The following is a 13,660-nucleotide window of genomic DNA, read 5'->3' as shown; positions in this document are numbered from 1 at the left end:
TAAAACGTATTGGTTCCTGTCTGCGTTTGCAAGGAGAGCAGATAGTCCAGTCTTTTTATAGTTGCTTTTCTTTAAAATGTCTTCTTTTTCTTGTGCATTTTTCTTCTTTTATCATGTTTGTGTGAGAAACTTTGAGCTAAAGAGAGAATGAAAGAAAAAGAAAACTTTGCGTTAACCTCAAACTGTCTTTCAGTGTTACTGAAACAAGTACTGCGGTGTCAATTACAGATTAGGTTATAGAGGTTTGTTTGACTCTATTTGTTTGACACCTTGTGACCTCTTGCAGGTCTTTTCACTGAGGCAAGAGACTGTAAATGAGATGAACGATAAAAAGCAAATGGAATCTGAAATTCTGAGACATCTGTTTCACAGCACAGGAGTTCTTATTAAAGGCTTCACACGTTTACAGGGGCGCTCACATCGACAGTTGGCGAACAAATGAACTGCCGTATACATTTAAGGCCGAGATCACTGCTGGCATTATTGTTTTACATGTGTTATTTTAGATTCACAGTTCTTTGGAGTAGAAGGTTGGAGGTGAGTTAACCGAACATGGTTCTTTAGAGGTAGTAGATTAGTTTATATGAAGAGTGTGATGTTATTTTTGGATTTTGGAGTGAATTAGTGTAAATGTGGTGTGAATGTGTACTTAAAGTGACAGTTGAAAGGTGTGAAGACTCGTTTTCAGTGGACACTTAAAAGATGATTTTTTTGGCTTTTTATAGACTCTTATGAATCACTGTTGAATATCATTAGTTTTCAAGGGATTTTTTTAAATCGGTCATAGTACTTTGCCTTGATCTTTGAAAGAGTTTGAGATATGAAAACACACTGTAACTCAATTTTGACCATTTTTTGAAACTGAACTTTGTGATATCAGACATGACTGTCCACATTTACACATCAGTGATACTTATTGTGTTCAGAAAGAGGTCATCTTTCAAAAGATGTTATAAAGGCTGAAGTTTATTTTTAATGAGATCTCTGATGATTTTAGTCTGTGTAAGAATGTGTGTCACATTTCAGAATGGATTATGAGTATGTAAACAAGATTTATAAAGAGGCTTTCACTGAAATACTGACCCTCGAATGCAATTAATGCAGTAGCATCTGTCATGAATGCAAATGTACATTGTTGGGGGAAAAAAATGTATGTAATTTTACGTCTACTTATTTTGTATGGCATACTATTTATGGTGTTCCATTCAAAATAGTACAATAGATGCCTTCATTCAATTTACATTTATACATACAAGTGATACCATATTATGCTGACCTCTTCCATTGTTTACAAACATCAGTTAATAGCTGATTTGTATATTGAGCAGACCAATTACCACAATGCTGTTTTGGTAATTACAGATTGTACCTTTTAACAGACTCAAATTAGCTTAATGAGCAAATTGGTTTTGATGGGTAAATCAAAACCAATCCTCTACATTATGGTTCTGCAGAAAGAGAGAGAGAAGAGAGGGAGACCCGGAAAGTACAAAAAGCAAACCCATTACTATATTTCATTAGTTCTCTATTAATTTGCATATCTTGGCTGTTTTATATCAGCCCTGCATGCAGCCAGCTGGTCATTTGTGGATGTTTGTCTTTTGTATTCAAGTTACCCCAGAATCCTTGCCATCCATCACAATGTAATTAACTTTTCTTTTCTTTTTTTCTTTTTGTTTTTTTCTGACACCACCACTACTAATTTGTGACCCTGGACCACAAAACAAGTCATAAGTTGCACAGGTATATTTGTAGCAATAGCCAACAATACATTGTATGGGTCAAAATGATCGATTTTACTTTTATGCCAAAAATCATCAGGATATTAGGTAAAGAACATGTTCCATGAAGATATTTTGTAAATTTCCTACTGTAAATATATCAAAATTTTTTTTTTTTTGTGAGTGGATATGCATTGCTAAGGACTTCACTTGGACAACTTTAAAGGTGATTTTTCTCAATATTTAGATTTTTTGCACCCTCAGATTCCAGATTTTCAAATAGTTGTATCTTGGCCAAATATTGCCATATCCTAACAATCCATACCTCAATGGCTTATTTATTCAGCTTTCAAATGATGTATAAATCTCAATTTCAATAAATTGACCCTTATGACTGGTTTTGTGGGCTATATATATATATATATATATATATATGTATATTAATATGTATATATATATATATATATATATATATATATATATATATATATATATATATATGTATATTAATATGTATATATATATAATATAATATATAAATTCACTGTATAAGAAAATAAGCTAATATATAATAATAACAATAATAATTCTAATCGAGATTGTGTGTATTTGTTTCTGAAGCATAAAGCGCATACATGAGTGAAATGTAAAATACTGTTACACTGTAACACTGGCCAAAGTACAATTTCTGTAAAGTGACCTTAAGCACTCAGAAACTGGCCTGGGCCCTTTATTATTGAGCCTTACTAAAATCCTGTAAGGCCAATCACTCTATAATAATACACTTTGCATTGCCTATACACATCCAAGTAGAACTTTCTACAATTCCCAACTGGTGACATTTTTCCCCAGGAATGCTCCCCTTGAGATTTAACATTTTCAGTTTTAGTGAGTGACACTCATTTGACATGTGCATGATGCAAAAAATAGAATATTTTCTGAATGTGGCACATAGCCGAGGTATATGTCACCTGTGACGTGAACAGCTGTGTTTTCTTGCTGTGTAGAGATGCTGTGGCTGGAAATATTTCCACTAAACCTGGACTCATGGCAGAGCAAATATTTGTTGTCTGGTGGTAAACAGGCATCAGTCAGGGCCTCGGACAACACAATTTCCTGTCTAGACTGTGCTGCCTATATACCAATATCTGTTATCAATCACTAGGACCATTAAAAAACAACATAGTTCTCACCCACCAGAATTCAATACTTTTTTGCATTTACAAGGAGGTACGTGAATTAATTGCAGAGTAATTGATTAAATTATGACACAAATGATTAAAATATTTATTGAAATAATGGAGTGTCTATTTACACCGAGTGCAAATAGCCTGGCTTGTTGGCAGAAGCTATTTACACTAAGTCTGCCCACCATTGTCTGATTGAGCCAGACATAAATTACAAAAGAAATCCTGCTTATAACATAATTAGTGGTGTGGAGAGTAAGATGGGTGGTGCTAACACAACCAACCCGAGTCCAAACTCATTCTTCTCCTTTTTTCTATTGCATATCAGCTCGGAGAGGCATTTTAAATAAAAATTAAGAAAATATTTGAATTTGCCACTATTTACTATAAATATTATCTAACAACTATTTACATTTAGTGAAAAGAAAATACTGCTATATTTGAGAAATAAATACATTTTGCTTTTTTAAAAATATTTATTTTTGTGGGACATTCGTCGAGTTTTGCAATTTATTGCGACCTGTTATGTCAGACAAAACTAATTCAAATAATGAGTACAATTGAAACAGCCTACACTGTAAAATATAATTAGTTAGACTTACTTTAAAAAAAAAGCATGCAATACGATTGCCTTAAAAAAAAAAAAACAAGTGAAATAGGAATAGTATGTTGTACTGACAAATGCTTAGTATAGTTCACTTACACAAGAGTTCAAGTAACTAAAAAGAACTGTAGAGAGTACTTGATAATTTACTTTAAATACAATTTAATTGTTACCATTGTTGTGTTTTGCATGCTGAATGTTGAAAAGATATTGTCACAAATATAAAGGTATAATATCAACTTATTAAATAATTTCACAAGGTGTTTGACATAAGTGTTGGCAATAATCATTATCCAACAGAAAAAAATTGACTACTTAATGAGTTAGTTAGAAGTTAAGTCACCTGTTAAAAGCAATATAAATAATATAATATAAATGAAGGTGCCAAACCAAATGAATGTAAATGAAGGTACTCAACCGAAGGGTACACCGATCACCATTATGATGAGTTCAAACAAAAACTTTTTAGGAAAATTAACATTAATTTATGAAGCGTATGTGATGTTTTCAAAATGTCAGTTGTATTGACAATTCAACATTCAAGATGACTTTGGGAAATCAGTGGATGCAACCAGAGAAATATGCATAAGTGGAAGAAATGAGTAAAAATTCTTAAGAAATGCCCCGCCTTTTTTTGCATAACAAAATGGCACTCAAATCAATCAATTAATCTTAACTTGGCATAGTATGTGAACAAGGCATAGTATGTGAATCATACTATGTGAACAAGGCATAGTATGTGAATCGTACAGATTACTAGATTTTTACAATTAAGTTAAGGCTTTAATAAAGTTAACTTAAAAAGTGTTAGTTAGAGCAACTGATGGATTTTACGGTGTATGTACTGCATATAGCTTCACTTTAAACCATGGGAATCCCTTTAAAATAGCTTTAATTAAATCAATGAACTTTATTGCATTATTTCATGCTCAAGAGATCATTAGAAATGCAGTGCTGCTGAAAGCTTCTTGCTTGAAGAACCTGGAAGTGCAGATGCCTGTTTTGTGACCCCGCTGTAATGATAAATGGAATTGAGAAAATTAATTTCCTTCAGAATGTAGACCCGTATCAACACTTTGTATCCGCCACCGTCGCCATGGTTATGTTGTTAAGTTACTGGCACATGAAATGGCTTAATAATCTGTATAGCCGTTTTAATAAAATTAATTTCTGATGACATTGTAAAGAGGTGATGACATCATAAAATGCATTACAGCTGCCGTTCATCATTGTGATTTTAAATTATGCTGAGTGATTGCTCTATGATGCGTTGCTTGAGGGACAAAGAGCTGATAAAGGACTTTAATTGGCTTGGAAAGGGCAGGCGACGCAAGAGTGGCAACTTACGTGACCTTTTCTGCCATTGTGTGCAGTGCTACAACCAGACCATATTTACAGTCCGACGCCGATTTATTCCAATTTAGCTGATAAAGTCTTCATGTTTGGTTCCAGTTATCAGAAGATTTTGCCTGTGAAGTCAAATGCCAGCATGTCGCACATCAGATCAGAGAAAGGAAACGGTTGAGGGCTGGTGTTTATTGGCTTATGTTGGACTTCTGTTCATGGTGCACTCTGGGTCTTGCAGCTGCGGTCTGATCATGGTTCCGATTGGTTTCGTCGGTTCTTTGAGGTGTGGTTTTGATTGGTCATTGTTCAGCTGTTGCAAAGATTTACTCAGCATGGCAGTACTTGGAGAGATACATAACAAACAAGCATGCTTTTCATGCAGTATATTTAAATGAATTTGTTCAGTTGGATTCATTATTCACGGCTTGAGAACATTATGAATTGCATCTACCGCTGTCGGCGTTTGCATTAGAATGTAATTTAAGTATTTTATTTCTTTATTTTTTTTTATTGAGCTGACACATTTCTATGGCTGTGACAGAAATATCTCGCTCTCATAAATTTGTTTCTTTGCTGATATAATGTTCGGAGATGAGAAAGTGCATTATCAGATTCCGCACAAGATCGTATCTATTAGATATTAGTTGTGTGTAATATCGGATTTCAAATTCAAATGTTAACCATTATGTAGTGTTTACTTCATTTGTGCACTGATCCATGAGGAGACTGTTAAGCATGGACAGGCAGTTGTTTTTCTTCTTCTTTGTGTGTGTGTGTGTGTGTGCCTGCAAAGAGAGTGATGAATATATTAAACTCTATAACAACATAAGCGTGGGAAGCTCATCAATCAGCCTTACAGAATGACTTTAATTTGAAGCTTTGCATGGCTTGAATATGCTCTCATGAATAAAGAATTTAACTTTGTCATGAGCTGTGAACGTGTGTTAACAGAACATGGAAACTTCCCACGCGGTTTTGTCCACTTAGGATGTAAAGGCACCTTCCTCCGAGCCAGCTGTTTAAAACTTAAAAGTCACACATGGCCAGATGACATGACCTGTAATTTTACTGTCTTCAAAGAAAAAGACTACTCTTTTTTTTGTTTTTTTTGTTTTTGTTTTTTTCTCTCTTAATTGAGCTGGACTTTTTTATTCTAATTTTGTTTAATATTTAAAAAAATAAATAAATACTTCCGCAGAGGTGTAACTGTTCTCATCAGATTTTTGTTCTCAAATGTGAATTTAATTTTAATACAGTTTAAATATATTGGCATTAGCCAATTTTTTTTTTTTTTTTTGTAGTTGTAAAAAGTTTTAAAAATGCAAGGTGAAAGCTTTCCTCTAAGTCACACAATTTCAGGGCGCATGAGTCCCTGAACATGATGAATGATGGGATATGCTTAGCCTCAAATACTGCTCTGAAGTGTTATAAATACTGTGAATATAGTGTGCTTTAAGGGTACTGAGCTTTGGTATTTTTCAGACCTGGGACAAGACAGCAAGTGTGGGTATTGGAACAGGCCCATTTTCAAGCTTGTAAGTTGGGAAGGGTGGTTTTACCTCCTACTATTAAAGCTACAATATTTATATTTTTTCGCCACTAGAGGTCGCTTAATAAAAACAAAGGCGTAGCTTGATGATGCCAAGTTTGATCGCAGAATCTTGGGAAATGTCGTCTTCATCTCACAGCCAGTGGAAAAGTATCGGGACGGGACTCGGGCAGAAATCATGTTCATGGATGAGATTATTAATGTTACTGTAGAATGAAGCAAAACCGGGCCGAGTGCTGTTGGAGTTGAACGAGGCTGCTGGAGCGATTGCTAATGAGAGATGAATGATACACATGCCTCGTGAGCAGCAGAATTTTTATTATGACGCAGTTGCCGGCACTGCTGTATTACTTGCTATTTGACAAAATAGTGTTTTTCTCTGAGGCTTGGTAAAAGCATGGTACTCTCGGAAAATCAAGAAAACTAGATTTAAACAATAAGACTAAACGTGTTGAGCTATATAACAATAATTTGTTTTTGGTCTATAAATGTAACCAAACAGTTGTTCCCTTGTCTAATAAAACATGTAATGTATTAATTAGTGTTTCCATGGTTTCTATGAATTAAAACCGGAAGCAGAGGGAGTAACGTGACACGTCTCGTATCGTTGGTTAAAGGTGCTATCGAACGTGTTTTTTTTTTTGTTTTTTTTTACAAGATGTAATATAAGTCTAAAGTGTCCCCTGAATGTGTCTGTGAAGTTTCAGCTCAAAATACCCCATAGATTTTTTTTTTTTTTTTAATTAATTTTTTAATTAATTTTTTTTAACTGCCTATTTTGGGGCATAATTAGAAATGTGCCGATTCAGGGCTGCTGCCCCTTTAATTGATCGTGCTCTCCATCCCCCAGAGCTCTCGACTCTATCACTGCATAAACAAAGTTCACACAGCTAATATAACCCTCAAAATGGATCTTTACAAAGTGTTCATCATGCAGCATGTCTAATCGCTTAAGTATGGTATTTATTTGGATGTTTACATTTGATTCTGAATGAGTTTGATAGTGCTCCGTGGCTAAAGCTAACATTACACACTGTTGGAGAGATTTATAAAGAATGTGTTGTGTTTGTGAATTATACAGACTGCAAGTGTTTAAAAATGAAAATAGCAACGGCTCTTGTCTACGTGAATACAGTAATAAACGATGGTAACTTTAATCACATTTAACAGTACATTAGCAACATGCTAACAAAACATTTAGAAAGACAATTTACAAATATCACTAAAAATATCATGATATCATGGATCATGTCAGTTATGATCGCTCCATCTGCCATTTTTCACTATTGTCCTTGCTTGCTTACCTAGTCTGACGATTCAGCTGTGCACAGATCCAGATGTTAATACTGGCTGCCCTTGTCTAATGCTTGAACATGGGCTGGCATATGCAAATATTGGGGGCGTACACCCTGACTGTTATGTAACAGTCGTTATGTTGATATTCGCCTGTTCTTCGGAGGTCTTTTAAACAAATGAGATTTATATAAGGAGGAGGAAACAATGGAGTTTGAGACTCACTGTATGTCATTTCCATGTACTGAACTCTTGTTATTCAACTATGCCGAGGTAAATTCAATTTTCAATTTGATGGCACCTTTAAAATTGCAATTTTCCCACGATTTACAAATAGTTGGAAACATTTGAAATATTGTAAGTACTTAACTGTACAAAATATATAACACTGGACTAGTGGTTGTTTGATATTTTACTGCAAAAATCTGACACATTGTAGCTTTAATTCCTTTTGTTTATGTTAAATTACAACAATGTGCCTTTATTCAGTTTTGCGTTTTGACACATCCACCTAAAACGGATCCATAAAATAAATTTAAACTTTTCTTATGTGGATGCAGCATGTGGGAATCCACTGTAAGTGTTGGAAGCTGACAAAATAACTCATTACATTTGCATTGTACCTTAAGTAATGCAGTGTTTCATTTGAAGATTTTTTTCAGTCGCTTGAGGCTCTTTTTTTACATGGTAGAATTATTTTTATTATTAATATATATTAGTAACATATAATATGTTTTAGGTATCTCAAAAAAAAATCTATTCATTTATGCATTTATTATTTATTTTATTAATTCAAAGTAACTCATTACTTGTAAAGAGTGAATTTCTTATTCTATTGATATCGTAATGTTTGATAAAATTCAGTTTCTTGCATTGCAAGTTAATTGTATTGCAATTCAAAAATTATATTTTACTTTTCTGATTGTGCAACTAGTTCTGAATTTCCTGCTTTACTTTATTGCTGGGCCTTTGAAATAGCGTAGAGCATTGGCACATTCGAATAAAAATAATATGATTCTGACATATGGAGCAATAGTGCTTCGGGCAACCTGAGTTTGAGTCCCGACTCTTGGTCATTTCTCGATGCCATTCTGCTCTCTCCTGTCCGGTTGTTTCCAGTTCTCTCTGAACTGTCCTCCATAATAAAGGCAGTACAGCCAAAAATATATCTTAGAAAAAGTACAACATGGGAATTGTGCATCTTGGCTGGCTCTAAATAAATAAATAACAATGTTATGAGGGGAAAAGATAGATTCTTGTTGTGAGAATATCATTTCGGTATTGTGAGGATAAAATATTGCAATGCTTTGAAATACTGGCGAAAAAAAAAACAATCATTTCTATTTTGTCCAATACAGCTGAAACCCTTGAGACTGGTCTGAAAAACAGATGTGGACAGTCATGAATAGTTTGAAACCTAATTTATGATGGTCATATCTCACCTCAGTCTTGCACTCTTTATAGAGCCCAACTGGACAGATTCAGCCTGCTGGTTTACCAAGCTCTCATGTCGTAGAAAAGGTCACCATGAGGAGCTAATGGCCATCATCACGGTGCCAAATTAAGGCTCATTAGACGGACCACATCCCGTGGGCACCCGGTCTTACATCAGCAGAAAAAAAGCCATTTTGACCTGCAATAATTGCCTTGATTGCACCATACTTTGCTTGTAACAGAACGGCTTGAATTCCCAATTCATCTGAGCATGTTTTTAATAAATGAATGTCCCTGTAAGATAAATTACTTGTCTGTTGTAGCACAAAATGTAATGTAACAGAGGGGGGCGAAACTGGAAAGTGATGTATGTCCTTCATTGGACACACAACATTTAGTTTTTATTAAGAGTTTAACACGTACACGATACATTAGCGGAGGTTCAATAGCCGTAGCTTCGCTCTTCACTGTATTTCACCCTGATGAATTAGCAAGTCAGCACACCACGTAAAATGACAAAAGGAAATGAGCAGAGCAGCATTATTATGACGTGTTGCGCAGGGCTGGCACGGCTGGGTAATGTCTTTGTGTGGAGGCTGACGTTTATTACTTGGGCTAATGCTACCTGGGTGACCCGGGTTGTGGTTTTCTGCAGGGGAGATGAGAAAGTTGCCGGAAAGGTCAGCGTTAGCTTTGGAGTTTCATTAGTAGAGATGTGCTTTTTGCGCTCTGTGCCACAAGCCCGTTGTGATAGAAATTGTCATAAACAGCAGTCTTCCAGCTATTGATAATTATTTTTGTGAATATCACAGTCCACAAAAATTAGCTTAATTATCTGAATGTGACCTTGTGACCTCCTTCTAGGAAGCTTACAGTTGCTTAAAGATGCTGTAAGTGATTTTTGTTTTTGATGTGTGTGTGTGTGTGTGTGTGTGTGTGTGTGTGTGTGTGTGTGTGTGTGTGTGTGTGTGTGTGTGTGTGTGTGTGTGTGTGTGTGTGTGTGTGTGTGTGTGTGTGTGTGTGTGTGTGTGTGTGCTTTTGTTTATATTACATTGTGGGGACCAAATGTCCCCATGATGTAATATAAACCTGAGTTCACCTACATCGTGGGGACCAGCCAGCGGTCCCCACAATGTAAATGGGTTTATAAATCATATAGAATGAGTTTTTGTGAAAAAGTAAAAGTTTGCACAGTTTCCTGTGAGGGTTAGGTTTAGGGGTAGGGGCAGGGTAGGGGGATAGAATGTACAGTTTGTTCAGTGTAAAATGCATTGAAGTCTATGGAAAGTCCCCACAATTCACAAAAACAAACGTGTGTGTGTGTGTGTGTGTGTGTGTGTGTGTGTGTGTGTGTGTGTGTGTGTGTGTGTGTGTGTGTGTGTGTGTGTGTGTGTGTGTGTGTGTGTGTGTGTGTGTGTGTGTGTGTGCAAGTGTCGTACACAGGGTTTTATACAAAGATCCCAAAATTTAGTTTGCTAAGGGGGGTTCGGGGGCATGCCCTCAACACAATGCCATCTCACTCAACACAATTATGGCATCCCAAAACTTTAGCTCTCTTAAAGTCTTAAAGACCCCCGTGGTGAAAAATCAAGTTTATAATGTTATTTCTATGTGGTGTTTTTAATATGCTTCAAGACAAACCATGTGCAAATTCATATGTAAACACCATTGCTGAGTTTTATCTCCTTAAAACTTAAGTGAAAAAAACGACTGGTGAAAAATTGCTGGTGCCTGTGACGTCAAATTACCTTGTAGCCAATCACGTCAACATGCCGACAGGCTTTAGCATGTCATTAACAGCGAACTAGCAGGGGAGTTTCGAGAGAAGGTTATCCCGATATATTTTTCTGTTGATATGATAAGTCGCGTAGATTTAGTATGATGTATGTTACGACGTTATGATGAATTATATGCCTTTCTCCACCAACGCTCTGAGTTGTTCAAAGCGTTTGTAGGATACTCATTGTTAGAAGGCAGCTGTTTGGCGGATGGGAACATGGTTTGTGTAACATTAGCAACACATATTATTAGCTGCTTGATAATCCAGTCAAGCAAAAGGATAATCATATTAATTATCGTTATATGTATAACCTTGTAAAGAGCGATACCATGGTGCAGCGTTTAACCTTAGTAAGTTGACCGAGTGGATCTCTGAGCTGGCGTGAGCGAGTGGAGGCGGGGCTAATTTGCTTATTCATTGATCCGTGTATATTAAATGAGGCAAGGGTGTAGAGTTACATTCAAACTATTTTAAGACATGAAGAATTTTTTTTAAATATGTAATTTTTGTGATCAAAGATGAGTTTTAAGGGATAAAATTATTGACTATAGAGAGATTTTAAACAAAACCAGCCTGTGAAATGTAAATATAACATTGACTACTTATGTTTTCTTGATGTACCATTCCAAACTAATCCCCACCAAAAGCGTTTAAGCAGCCTGTCATTGCTATGGTTACCTCCTCAGCAGGATGCGACCTGTTTTTGTGGCGCAAGATGAAAATACACACTCTAAACTTGCAATCTAATATAATTTAATGTCATTCGCGCCCTGATCTGGCCCTTTTCCAAACAAGATGGTGTTTTCCTGATAATGTGCACCTGGACAAGCATTCCAAGGTTGTTGGAATGCACCCCCCCCCCCCTTTCCTCATGAAATCAAAATTGGAGTTGTTGATTTTGTTGATTTTGCTTTGAATCTAATCTATATGCAAGCAAGTTATGGTTCGCAGCTATTTGAACAAGCATTTCCATGGGGCCTAAAAACAGTCAAACAGAACAAAACACTGTAAAGAGAATCATGCCGAGGGAATAACTAATTATCAAAAGTGATCACTTTAAAAAATGAGTTCAGTCCTGAAGGCTATATCAGACATGTAGTGTTTGTGTTTGTGTATGATGCACAATGGTGTGGGACCACCAGTATAAAGAGGGAGTAAACAGTTATCTGAGGCTGCTTGATTGCTCTGGATTGTGGGCGGAAAAGGATAAATTAGCAATTCATTCTTAATTACGAAGACCAGAAAAACATTGCAGCTAACAAATGAAGCAACAAAATTACTGATAGGGTAGGGCTTCGTTTCCGTGCCGCGCAAAAGAGTCATTCTCCCTCCCGTCGCAGGGCCAAGCTCTGATTAATGATGATTTCTCATTGAATATCTCCACACATCGAATCCAACCGCCTCTGCGCTGCTTCCATAAATCCACACGGGGGAGAAACGTTTCCGCCCACAAAGTCAGCCAGATCTTTGATCCGTAAACAGCAGGACGCACTCCTCACCTGATTGCGTTGCGCTACCGGGGGCCGTCGGAATAAAAGCCAGTGCGTCTCACGTTTAATGTGACGGCGGCCGTCAGTCAGTGAATGGCTGGCAGTCACGTCACTGCATTCAGCCTGGGCGTAATAAAGAGTTGAGTTAAAGCCCTGGATACAGGGCCCGCCGAGCATGTTTTGAAGTGCCGTGGTCATTCAGCAAGAGGGATTTATGGCCTGCAGTCCATCAGCTCTGATCTTAAAAGGCAGTGATTAACAGCAGAGAGAGTAGAGATGGGATTCAGCACCGCTGTAGGCAAACACTGACAAGGCCATACTACTCAGAAGCTTTTTACTCGGCCTGTTAACAAGGGGACTCACTCTCTAACCCACACACATTGTTTTTGTGTGTGTGGTGGAATATAGTAGCATATGTCTCTTTCAAGAGAAAATAAGACACTATATAGGGGCTCTTTAACCTCTTTTTGTTAAGCCCATAACAGCTGATAATAGAACTTGAAATTGACTGATATCTAACTCTGATCCTTTAAATCTGTTATAAATACACTGCAAGAACTTTTTAGTATCTCAAAATGACATTTTTTCATCTTGTAAGAATTGATTGTAAAATATTTCATCCTATCATCCTTCATAAAAAATACATAACTATATGGGGTCTCAGAATCTAGGTGAAGAAATACAATTAAATGTAATGAATTTTTACACGCTGAACATGTTATTGATGTTGTTTTCTACAATGTGTTTTTGCTGGAGTCAAACTAAAGCAAGCAGAAGCAATATTACTGTTATCGCATTTGTTACTGTTATCAAATCCTTTTTTTTTTTTTGTTTGTTTTATCTGCTCAATATATTTGGCGGTTAATTTATTTGTAATAGAATAATAGAATAAGACTCTGTCCAGGGGGGTTTGAACCATTTTTAAGTCTAAACAACTGAACTTTGTCTTGAAACTGACTGATATTTAACTCTGATTATTTAAGTCTATTATAAATCTAAATATATATTCAAATCTGAGATAATCCTTATACTCTAAGGCATTTTTAATATTTAAAATCATATGACCTTCATTTTTTTTTTTTTTTTAAGTTACATAACTAGACTCCAGGTCTGAGAGACTCCAAGTTTAAAAATATTAAGAAATTTAATACATTTTTCACATGATACATTTTATTGATACATTGTTAATGCACTAAAATTAAATGTAATTTATGAAAAACTGTCTACTCTATGATTAAAATATAGTATGAAAGCT

The 13,660-nt window shown here is 35.9% G+C and overlaps 1 protein-coding gene across 1 annotated transcript in view; it reads left to right on the top strand.

Annotated features, from left to right (window-relative positions):
• Window positions 1–13,660, top strand: part of unc5a (unc-5 netrin receptor A) — a 238,326-nt gene that overhangs the window by 105,106 nt on the left and 119,560 nt on the right. The gene's annotated exons all lie outside the window — the stretch shown is intronic.

Source organism: Chanodichthys erythropterus, chromosome 1, assembly GCF_024489055.1.
Source record: "Chanodichthys erythropterus isolate Z2021 chromosome 1, ASM2448905v1, whole genome shotgun sequence".
Lineage (NCBI taxonomy): Eukaryota > Metazoa > Chordata > Actinopteri > Cypriniformes > Xenocyprididae > Chanodichthys > Chanodichthys erythropterus.
The sequence above is the reverse complement of the archived record's forward strand: the minus strand, read 5'-3'. Positions and strand labels throughout refer to the sequence as shown.